Genomic DNA, 10,789 nt, shown 5'->3' on the forward strand with positions numbered 1-10,789 from the left:
TTAGAGAGACATTACGCTGCTGACCGCACTTTGCAAAGCTTTTTCTCCTGCAGTTGTCTTCTGGAACTGAAAAATGCTTTTAAAAAAATTAAAAAGAGAAATAAATATAAAATAAATGAATAGAAGCCCAAAACTAGACTGGACGGGATCGCTGACAATCCATAGACGGCCGAATACGTTGGCCCTCAACTGGGAACTGCTGCCATTTTCGCCTTTTTAGCTCAATTTTTCACAAAATCAGGACAACCCTTCCTTAGTTTTTAAATACCCTAAAAGAAATTTCTAAAAAATCAATTCCCTCCTTGAAAAACAACCAGAAAACGATCTAGTTTCAGGAAGAAAAAGTGTTTTATGCAAGTATCACACCGTTTGATGACTCAGGAGAGACTGACCACCGCATAGAAAGTTCGTCGTATAAAAATAAGAAATTAAAATAATGGCAACATAAAATAAACAGCAACAAAGAATATGAATAATATAAATAAAATAATAAGGGATAACGACTTCTCGACATGCGGATCCGAATAATCTCCGGAATCTCCGGTTGTTCCTGCAGTGCAAAATGGATGAGGCCGGATCACCTATGATGGCGGCGAATGAAAAAAGCCCACTGGATGCCCATGACACGAATCCTAGCAAGTTTTCGCTCGATTTTTCTTCTACAGTTTCATTTCATTCGAAATGGAAGAGAAAACTGTACGTGAACCAATTTAAGCTTTCCTTGTGGTGAACTACAAATGGAGAAAATTTGAAATTGAGCAGTAAAAAAAAGGAAAAAATTTTGCCGGAGGAATTTTTGTGATCAAGTCTCTATTTTTTTTTTTTTTTTTTTCCTTCTTTCGAGGTGACATGTCACCTTGAAGATCAAAACGCGACGCGATTAATTGATCAAGCTCATTGATCGAGCCAATAGCTTTTGACTGAGTTCCCTCTGCAAATCTGCGCATTTCTTTTGGTTTTTTTTTTTGAAAAACGGTCATGTTAGTACGGATGTCTATGTATCACCCACCGTTTGCGTGACATTATCGACATGAATGATGTGAAAAAATGAGGTGAAATTGGAATTTGACGGAGAAAAATATTGCTGTAGTATATGCAATTAATTCCTTTCCCCAAGCTAATTATTAATGGGACCTTTTTTTGAGCAGTGTTGTTGTCGATTTCTATGGAAACTCTGCGAAAATTCACAGAAAGGAATCACGCACTCTGATGTGCCCAGTCCGGTTGCAACCGGACGGGAGATGACGTGATGACATTTCCACTGTGAAATTTCGTTGATTGTTAGAAGTCGACGGCATCGTTGCTGCTCCGCTGCAACTAACAAACACAAATAATTTACGGTTTGAAATGGCGTGCTGCAGTGCGAAAGCGAAATGTGAGGATCCGTTAAAGGATCACCTATTTTCATCCACAGCTCCTACGAAGGGAATGCGGAATGGAACGGGGTTCAAATGAATGTACTGATGCAAGAATTTTCGAATTTTCGAATAAAGTTGAAGTCGATAATTTTTTTCCGTTGAAGAAACTGCTTTTTTCTTAATGCCTCTAATTTCATTATTTTTTCTTTACATCAAGAAAACTTCAACTTCAATTCTCTAGTTTTGAACACTTCCACCGAGTTAAAGTTGGAGTTTTTTGCGCGCCTACGACTCGCGTATTATGTTGTTTTCTGGATTGATTGGAAAAGAAATTCCTTCGCTGTGCAAATGTTTTCCCACCATGAATCGTAATTCTACTCACCGATAAACTCCATAGAGTTTGGAGAAACTTTTAGGGGAACGAACGGGAATTGATTTCTTTCCCTCTTCTTTTTCCGTCAATAATCTCTTCCGACACTTTACAGTTTTCCGAGTTATCCATGACAAAGGTTCTTCTTTTTTTTACTATAAATTATTGTGCCGATCTTTTTGTGCTAATGTTGTCATTAATTCTAAAAGAGTAAATCACGTCACTTTTCTTTGTGATTTTTTTTTCTACTTTCCGATAAAATCCGACAAGACTAAACTATTTATTTTCATTCGTCCGTAATGCGCTTGCAAAAACGTAACGTAACTTGCATTTGTATGATTGAATGTCTCGACTGTCAAAAAAACGAAATGTTTTGAAAAAAAAGTCCCTAACTTCTATTTAACTACTACTAACTACTTTCAAAAGTGCACAATACGAGGAAGTTCCCTAAAAATATTATCTACAGTTGAAAACTAAAATTATCTGCGTTTTTTTTTAAATTCCTATCTAAACAAAAAGGTTATTCTATTCAATTGTTAAAGGCATCACCCCACGAATCTGAGGTGGTGCAGATTTCAGGTGGAGTATTCTTATAAGGGATAGTAGATTATGGAGAGGAGGCTAATTCCGCCCATTTCTTCTTAATTGCCGTTTTTTGCAAACTAATTCTTAATTTGTAAAAAACGGCCCGGAAGATGCGGCGCCGCACAAGGCTGGCGCGCTCCAGTCGAACTCCCTGTAGAAAATAGTGCGCCAGAACGCCTGAAGCTGTATCTTCCGGGCCGTTTTTTACGGCAATTAGGAAGAAATGGACAGAATCACACCCCTTCCCATAATCTATTATCCCATATACGAATACTCCACCTGAAATCCGTACCACCTCAGATTCGTGGAGTGACGCCTTTAAATTCAATTGTTTAACGGGAAATAGAGCTGCAACTATTCCTTCGCAATGTTAAGGATGCAGTGGTTTAGTTAACTTGCCAAATTACTTAAAAGAGTGCATTAAATTATTGCATTGAATAACACATCGTCAGAAATTTATTTGATATTTATTTCTCGATTATTTGCAATCTACTCGATTCTTCCCTCTCCAGCCCCTTATTTTCTATGCCATATCAAATAGGCATACATATATGTATGTGAAAAATTCGAAGAAAAAAAAAACAATCCACCTCAACTATATTACCAGCTTCTGATTTTTTTTACTTTTTTCTTTTTGAATTTTTCTAAATCAATTATTTCCATATAGGTGTCAGAGTCTGGGCGCCGTTCCGAACCACGTTCAGGATTTTTGTGACACTTGCATCGGTTGCCTTCAGCTATCAACAAAAACAACGAACTAAAAGCACTTTCTGTAAATTTCTGCTACAAAATTAAATTTGGTGTTTTCTCCCTAGCAGCGTTACTTTCGCCATGTTTTTTTTTCCTCTGGAAGTACAAACATTGATGAAAATATTCTGTAGTTTTTTTTTCTGTTAACAACGTCAGTACGACATTTTGGGAATATTCTAGCTTAACTTCACACCTACATTCCTTTGATACCGCTACAATTTGAAAATATAATTTGAATTATCAGCTTTTTCTCGTATTTTTCTTCAAATTTAAAATAAAATGGTGAGGTATGTGATGTGCCGTGAACGTCATCATCGTCCCGATAAGTATAAGGGTCCCACGTCAGATCACGTGAGCTTCTAGTTGCTATTTAGGCAGCACTTTGCGTGTGCATATGCAGTTTCTAAAGAAAGGATCCGACCAACCTTATTGATAAAAACGTACACGAGAATAGACATACAGAGGCGCTCACCAGAGCGAAACGCTACGCACGCAATTGTAACGACCATGAAGCGATTGACAACATCTTTTTTTTTACCTTCTGACAAATCCGCTTGGAATTATCGCTCGGTACTGCTTGTTCACCAATCGGAAATCACATGTTATTCGTTCACTGGCAAAAAAAAGCTTGCTCAGTATTCAGCTGCAACCTTCGTCAAGTGATGTAGATGTGATGGAGCCTAGCTACGGTAATACAGCACTAGGGATTTGCAGCGATTCGTCAGAGAAGGACTTCGTTTACCATCAAATCTCTCGATAAGAGACCTTGTTCGGGTGCTGGTGCCTGATCTCAGCGTCATCTTCCTCTCGAGCATCCAATGGACACCACTTCTTGAAACAAGGAATTGAACCAGTCGAGAAAGAGACATTTCTAGTCAAAGGGTCAGGAAGAGGTAGAGGTTGTGTGAAATGTGTCATACAGCACAGAATTGGTGCGTTGATGCCAGAAATTCAGAAAGTCTGACCAGCAACACGACGAAGCTAATCAAGAAATCACAGTCAAGTCACTGAATTAGAATCAGCGCGGTTACTGGTGCACTGGGGCCGCCTCAGTGACTAGACTGCGATTTCTTGATTTGCTTCGTCGTGTTGGCGGTCGGGCTTTCTGAATTTCTGGCATCCATGTACCAATTCTATGCTGTATGACAGTTTCAATCCCATTCTACCGCCTTCTGACGCTTGCGCACCAATTCGACGCCATTGGACTCATCTCAAGACAAAAGCACCGGTACGGACTTGGATCCTACCCACTGTCTAAATATAGCCCTGACACGCAGACAAACACACACATACTAAGCCCAATATTACATAGCATGATATCAGTCAACAAAAAAAAACAAGGAGATAATTTAACACTCAGTGGAATAACATTTTTGTAAGGGCATCTAAGGGCGCTATAGAGAGGTGTAAAAGAGTCAGCAGAGTGTCTGTACGGTCGATGGTTCGAGACCGGCGTAGGGCAACTAAGGCTTCTCTTACCCCGGGTTTGATGAATTGGTGCCAAGCGGATAAAAACATGATATATCGTTGGGACCAGCACGTTACTGTGTACGTACTATGTGTGTTCTTGAACGTCAACGTCATGAACTTTATTGAAATTAAGCTCCCTTATGTACTACTAAGAAATTGATCAACACGAAGCAGTGTGGCGCAAAAAAATGCGCAGAGGAAGGAAGATGAGGTGTCCGAAGTGGATTTTTAGTGGCACAAGCTGTGGCGAAGGCTGAAACCATTTTAATCCATATTAACGGTAACTGCAGATTCTTCAGTTTACGATACGCAAAAAAGTGCGATGTCCTCAATGGCTCAGACTTGAAAGGTTCAAATAATTGTTGTTAAATATAAATTTTCAAACATATAAAAGAACTTGCAAAGTGTTCACAAAAGATCTCTTAGAAAAAATAGAATAGTGGTAATTGTTCACTGCGTGCCTTCTCCGAAAACCAACAGTAACCCCTCTACCCTATCCATCGTTTCGTCCCCCGTTCAAAATTAATTGATGCAGCAAAACTTCTCAAATCGATCACACAATTGCGTCGCAAATAATGGCAGCTATGTAAAATGTATCATTTTCAGCACAAATTGTAAAAAAAAAGCTGGTCGTGAAAAAATTAAATTGGATTCACCGTACCACTTGGTTGACCTTTCAGATATGGGTTTTTCCCTTGCCGTACCATGCCGTTCCTATTCGGTCTTCAAAAATGTGGATAGATTTCAAATGGCTATAGTTATCTTCTTTTTTGGATGCGTTCGATCATTCACGCAATGGAAAAATTTTTGCATGTGAGCGTTCAACGTTTTATCATATTTTGTCCGCTGTCGATAGCTATGAGGAAGCAAGGATGTCTAACAAATGCATACTATGCATATCGATCCAGTACATTTTCGTCTGAATGGTACTTTTTCGGCAGCGAAAATTTGTCGTGGGTGTTAGAAATAGTCCATCATCCACCACTGCTGAACGGTTTCTTTGATTTCGTCCCAGCCAACTCAGAGGTTCTCAGAAGAAGATCGAACTTCTGAACTGCGACGTTCGTGGAGTATTTCTGAAGTAGGCGTCTTTCTCCCTCGGTTTTTCCTTGAAGCTTGACAAATACACGAATCGAGTGTCTTCATCGTCACTCTTTTCCTCGGTAACATACTTATGCTACTGGCTACTATTATTGCCTCTGGCATTGTTGCCTCTCAGTAGACTACTTCACTTATGTATACACGTGATGACTGCATCATTCCGAACGCTGCACAATCCCTGAATTATCGACGCTTGACGAGAAAACAATGTGAACAACAACGGAAGTCTGACAGAGATTCCATTGTCGTTACGCTGCTTTCTTCGGCGGATACCTTCTGCTGAGTATTGTTTACATTTCGGCAGATATATCTTGAGGAGATGTTGATGGAGTGAATTGATCGCTCTGCAGTGGGTATTGGGAGAAAACATTCTGAGTTTAATTTAAGCATTCTATGACTGTCGAGAAGATCAGTTAAGGCCTGCAAGAGCCGTAAGGTTATGAAGTTTGAAGGGCTCCGCTGGCGGTTTCGTTCACGTATCGTTCACTAGTTTTCACTCTCCTAGAATAGATTCACACTCAACCGAACGAATATATCCGAATGCTCCAGCTATGTATATCTAGGTCGGAATATATCTAGGTCGGAAAATTAACATGACGAACGGACTGACTTCCAAGCGGGCCAGGAGAAAACGAGCTGCTTGGAGGGCATGTAAGAGTATCGACGATGTGTTGAAGAAGACCAGGAACACTCAGCTCGGTGCTAACCTTTTTAACAACACCGCACTTCCTGCTTTGGGCTGCGCTTTGAAAATCTCGGTATTTTGGAGACCAGGGGAAAAATGTGAGGTCAGCGTCGTAGAACGCTCAATTGAAAAGCTGACGCTAGGAGTATCCTGCTTTACGCAAGTGAAGGAGGCTGTTTGAAGTTTACTCCTACGTCAGCGATCGAAGATCAGAGACGCTGCCGCATGCATATATGTCGTGGGAAGTGAAATTAGGTGGGCCGGACACGTGATGCGTTTCAACGGGCCAAGCTGTTAGCGACTGCATATCATGCGATGTCAAACATACTGCAGGAAGACCGCCGATTCGATGGTCAGTCCTCACGAACTCCTTCAAAGAAGGATATGATGTTCTCTTCGAGTTCCTCGCGAGAAGAGGAGCCATTGGGGAGCCCTTCCTTGTGCACGACTGGGACAAATAAATAGAAGTATTACTGATGCCGGTCGAGCAAATCGACGAACAACGAGGGCACAGGTGAAACGGAATACGGTACAAATCTAATCCCTAGAAGTAACTTCTTAAAAAAACCAACGTAATTTTCCTTTGCACTTTGAATATGTCTGTTATGAAGAAAATTGCAACATTGACATGAACTCGGTACCGCTACTTTCGGCTCACTAAGGATTTCTTCTTTTTTCCATTTTCCAGTACTGAAACGCGATGGTTTTGGTTAACCAATTTTAGGAAATGGAATTGTTTATGAAATCACAAAGTTCTTAAATCTGATTAATGTTTTCCACGTTAATCAGATTTAAGTACTTTATGTTTGTATGCAAGTTGTTTTCATGTTTTTCCCTTCTGAAGTGAATCCAAATTCTTGAAATGCATGAACCTGGTGACATCGCAATAAACCCTTTATTTATCCTCCACTCAGTCAGAGTGTGAAGCTCATCAGTAGATTGAAAGAGAAAAAAAAATCTTTCGAAAAATCCAGCCATAAATTAATCATAATAAGTAAATATTAAGCTAATAAATTGGTTTCGGAATATTTGAAATATTTTTTTTCAAATGATTGTGATTTTGCAAGATTGCAAAAGAGCTGATGCGTATTTAATTGAAAAACTCTTTGATTTGCTAGATTGCCGTGTATTTTTCTTTCAAAGAGCAAACTAAATTTCAAATTATCCCCAGATGAAGGGCTCGTTTTCATTTTGAATTGCATTCGCTTCAACTTTGCATGAACGAATTTAATAAATACAGTATGATCCAAATAAAATTTCAATTTAGTGTTGGAGGATTTTTTTGTTGAAGTGCGGATTAGCGATTAAACGATTCTGTTTTACATAGAAGAGTGCACCATTTTATCCTTAATAATCCTCTTATCCCTTAACCTTAACACCAGAAATTAACAAAAAAGTTACTGTAGAATTTATGAAGAATTAACTAAGCGCTTGCGTTTCTGTTCTGTTTTTTTTATGTATGTACGAAGGCTGGTCTCTTATCTAACACTGTTTTTTTTATTCTCAATAAAAAAAGTTATAAGAGATATAAAGAATTGATAAAAAGAAAAAGATTTGAAAAATCATATAATAATAGGAGTATATGATGAGATATATGAGGTATATAAAAATTAGGTGGTCGGTGGATGAAATCCGTATTTATCCTGAGTTAATTTTATCCACATTTTCCTTTTTTCCGCCGTTAACTACCATTTTCTTCGCATTCCTCTGCTGTTTACTTTTGGTTTTTCCCCCCAGAAAATTCAATGCCCATTGTTGAGCGACTGACGTCGATCTCGTAACGAATTTGAGAAATTCTCCCCTTTATCTCTAGTGGTGTGAGCATATTTGAAATTACAGCATGAATTTTATTAGAGACGTCGCCTGAGGATAATGATGTGATTCGCCATGTTGGATGATGTCATTCGCCCGGTTACGTACAATAGGATCAGCATAACACAGCTGGGGACTTACATGTGCCTGCACCAGAATATGGTACCACAGTAAAAATCGATATATCCGCCCTACAGTCGACGCTCTGCACCGTGTCTCAAAAATTCATCAAAAATACCCGCCGCGTGTGAACGTTCACTGCGTCACCATCCCACCATTTGCGGATCCAAGTGATTTGTAACCTGTGGGGCGTGGAAGAACGCGAATTTGAATTCATCCACGTCCCGTTACCACCCACACATCCATACATAAAAGATTGGATTGGAGAAATGTCATTCACATTTTTTCCTATGTGAATAATGTCTTCTCTTTTCTCAACGACGACACTTTCACGCGCAAAAAAACAGATTGTCAGATGTTGCGTCGAATTCTGACGGTTCCCTAAAAGAGTAGAAGTTGAAAGAATTTTTGACCACGTGCATTTCAAAGTCGGCGATTCGAGGAGCGGTAACTTTGCGTTGAGTTACGCCTCCAACGTTGGAGTTCCGCGTTTCCAACATGGTATGACCACAATTGTTGGATTTCTTCAACTTCCCGTTAAAAAAATGCTTAGCGCTTAAGTTCACTTCGATAAGGTTGATCAATTCTGCATGGTAGGATGTAAGAAGACATTGGTTGGTTCTATGGGTTCTACTACTAGGGCTAACCGGCAAGAGGTCCGCTGTGACTGCACGGTCGGTGGTTCGAAACCGCGCTGATGCCAACCAACCCGTTCATCCCTCCACGATTGATAAATTGGAACCAGGCTTGTCTGGAGGGACAAAAAACATTGACTTTATATGTGGATTAGGCCCCGGAAGTCATTCTATGGACCAAACCGCGTTCCAAAACCTCGAAAAACGGCAGCAAAACGCGTTGGCGCATCCCAAATGGATTGATACGGCAGAGACTTTGTCGCTTCAATCTTTTAAGACCAATCTGTTCAAAACGGTGCGTCCAGAGTACATGACACTTTCAAGAGCTCTCCTCTACTTAGAAGGCAGTCGATAGTTCGATACCTCCCTCATGTAATCCAAAAATTTCATCGTAAGAGCAGCAACCTGGATGTTTCCATCAATTGAGCGCCGGAAATCATTGTATAGGCTCGGCCACATGCGCGTGTTCATAAAACCTCAATGTTTCTGAATTGAAATTGAATGCATTTGCACATCACGAGTGGATTGACGCTTTAGCATCGAGGAAAAAAAAGAGGATTTGTGGAACTGTACATGCGTTGCTGCTACCGGCGTTTCTATCGGCTAGAAATATCTCCGCCCACATGCCGAGTCTAAGCACGTTGAAATTGTTCAAAAAAAATGAAATAATAAATAATAGCAAATAAAAGGACAAGAGTATAAATGGAACAGAATATGAGAATCGTTTTTTCACGTGAAAGAAGGCATCCGAATGTTCTCAACGATCGAAGATCAACTACGCTGCCATGTATGCCGAGAGGAGTAAAATTAGGTGGGCCGGGCACGTGATGCGTTTAAACGACGACAATCGTTGGGCTAGAGCTATGAACGACTGGATACTACACGATATCGAACGCATCGCAGGAAAACCGACGACCCGATGGTCAGACCTCTTCCCGAAGTCCTTCAATGTCCTTCAAAGAAACGTATGATGCTCTCCGAGTCCCACGCAAGAAAAAAACCACTGGGCAACTTTGGCACGCAATCGCGAAAAATGGAAGAATTACTGATGCTCGCCGAAGTAATTCGACGAACAACGGGACAGGTGACAGGAATGAAAACAAGAGTTTGAGGTTAATCCAGAAAAACCAGGAAGAGTCGATTTGGTAGAGTCGATAGCGTTCTTGGACAACGTTCTCAAAGATTGACAAGCTTGAGGTTGTCCTCCCGCTCAGGAATAAGATTTCTGAACGCTTCATTGAGAGCATTGAAGTCCGCATACTATCTTTAGCACTACATGTCGTCTGAAATTGAAAAATTAGATCTATTCGCAACTCCCCCCACTTACAACAACCTCTTTGACTTCAATGGTCAGGAGATGAAGGTTCGAATTTGAATATGGGAAAAATGTTTATTTTTTTCGGACAGGAACACGTAGAATTAGGTTGGGAATTTGCTAAATTAAGTTACAGAGAAGCCTTTTTGAGATTCATCACGCAAGCTCTCAAGAGAATTTCTCATCTGCTGATGAGAGGTTTCTTAATGTCCCTGAAAAAGAGCTAATTTTGCGCCAGATTGAATTCGAATGCTCCGAAAAAAAATTCTACCGAAAAAATGAGCCAGAAAGTTAGAAAACTGAGATTTAGGTTCTAAAAAAATTAGAAAAACATACGTCTCTGGCATATGTGATGTTCAGTACTTTCGGTGGTCTAACCAGTTTCCCAGAAACGAACCCTTACCTGCTCTTGATACCTTTCGTTAGGGCCAACCCCAGCTGCCTCCAAAAAAAAACACGAAAAGAGAGAAGCTCATTAGAGATTCAATCCATGGCCAGCCATAAGAGCAGCAGCACTCATTGCCTGCAGCTGCACACCTTACCACTAAGTGCTCTAAGTGCTGGTCAAGCTCTAATGAGTGCCAATTT

Source organism: Necator americanus, chromosome I (genome assembly GCF_031761385.1).
Source record: "Necator americanus strain Aroian chromosome I, whole genome shotgun sequence".
In the NCBI taxonomy this organism is placed as follows: domain Eukaryota; kingdom Metazoa; phylum Nematoda; class Chromadorea; order Rhabditida; family Ancylostomatidae; genus Necator; species Necator americanus.